Here is a 2159-nt window from a genome sequence, read left to right on the forward strand (position 1 = left end):
TTCTCTCTCTCAGCTCTCCCTCCGTTGAGCAAGCCGCTTGGCCTTGGTTCAGCGTGTTTGATTGTCGTGAAAAGCTGAGACTCAATTTGCTTAAAAATACTCTGGCACCCTGTGTTTCCTCGGCAGAAAGAGGGATTCGAGGCTTTAACGGAGGTTTTAAAGGTAATGTTTGGCAACAATCGCTCATTCATAAAGCATTATCTCAGAATCACTTCATTACCAGGTGATTCTGTCAAATTGCGGAGCGCTCAGTCATGCTGAAAGATGTGACTTCTGACTTACTTTACTTAATTTACTCCTCTTGTTGTGTATGTGTTGTTTTACTCCTCTTGCCTCTCATCCTCAGATTCCTCCCTCTCCATTTTTTCCTCCTCCTCCTCCTCCTCCTCCTCCTCCTCCTCCTCCTCCCCTCCATCCCTCCATCCCTCCACCAGCTACCTGAGGAGCTGTCAGTCTGGATTGCCGCGCTGTCGGTTCAGCCTGTCAGGCTGAGGGACGCGTTCTGATCAGCCGTGGACACTGATAGACCTGTCAGGTGAGATGACAGCCGCGAGTGAAGACATGCGCAGACAGGTACATGTAATGTGACAAGACTCTTTCATCCCTCCACCACCACCACCACTGCCACTACCACCAACACCAACACCACCACCACCCCTTCCAACTTCCCTTCACTTCACTTTCTCCCCATCCAAAAAAATAAATATCCGTGCGTTTGGAAGTTGGAAGAGTGCACAAGGGATGAGCGTGTTTATTCCTGACGAGTTGAGGGAAAGTTTTCTTTTGAGGCTGAGCGGATGTGATGCGGCCACGTGATGAGGTACGGCCCGGGCATCAGTTTAGCCTCATGTTGCCTTGCAGTTTGAATGTTATTTCTGTGCACGGTCTGCATGAAATTAATCTCATAAATTAACCATCCTCTAATGACATTTTGACAAACGGACACTAATTATGCAGCTGAACATAATCTGCTTTGATGGTTAAGACTTTACTGCTGTTTGTACCTCACAATTAGGGATCACAGATTTTCTAATGAGAGTGAACGGCACAAATTTTCTATGTAGATCAGCACCTCATGGACTTCAGCCTCAGTAATGTTTAGGGAGGCATGTGAGCTACATCTAACTCTGATGCTCTACGGTATTTACCTTCAGCCATTGTGCAGTTTAAACTTGACCTTGTTGTAATGGAATTAAATTTGGATGTGTGAATCACCCAGTCCTGAGAACCTGGCTGAGATCATTCAACTGGTTTTAGTAATGTGACTAACTTCTCTGGGGCGTTGCTCCAGTAAGGCACGATATCAACTACGGTGGGTCCTGCATTATTAGCTAATCTCATCGCCCTTTTGTATCAAATTTTAATTTCAGATTGATTATGTTAAGAGCTTACATGATGCATATAACTAAATAATCATATTCAAATAGCTAAAAACAAACTGACACATTGGGGCCAGGTAGTATCACTTCAGTATAGGAGTACTGTATAGCTTAGTGCATTGTATGTCATAGAATTTGGAGGTGACAGCGCACACACACAATGCACAGTACATTTTTGCCTCTGGGTCTGCTAACAGGTAATTCCCACCATGTCTGAGACAGCACCCTGACTTAAGGCACATTAAAGGAAATTGAGCTAAACGTCAGACTTTGAAATTTAAAATTTGAAGCCAAAAGAAAAAAAAAAACGCTGTAACTACACTGTGCTCATATCTTTTCCACACTGGTGTCATATCTTGTCAGTGTCTCATGTGGGTTTTACCACTGTGATTAGATATAAACCCTCATCCAAAACCTTACATATGAGCGACAATCTAAAATTAACCATTATTGCTGTGGTGGTAGCGTCAACATGTGACACAAGCAGCAAAATAGAAATGGCAGTCAGTGTGTTTGCCCTTCTCTCCATTCATCGGCCACACTGCTTCAGTGTATCCACACATCAGTGCTCAGTGGCAGCTCCACCACGTCGGATCTCAGCCACTTCACAACATCTGTGCAGCTGTAAACTGCTGACCTCTATTTGTTCCTGTAGCCCAGTGGGTCATGTCCTGAAGGACTGTGGGTAAAAATACAAAAACAGGTACAAACACCGGGGGTGTTGCAACAAATGAGATAAGAGCAAAGGGTGAGTGAGGGTGGGAGGGGGAGGGGGAAGGG

Source organism: Seriola lalandi, unplaced genomic scaffold, assembly GCF_002814215.2.
Source record: "Seriola lalandi dorsalis isolate HSWRI2012SDOR001 ecotype SW California unplaced genomic scaffold, Sedor1 jcf7180002054352, whole genome shotgun sequence".
Lineage (NCBI taxonomy): Eukaryota > Metazoa > Chordata > Actinopteri > Carangiformes > Carangidae > Seriola > Seriola lalandi.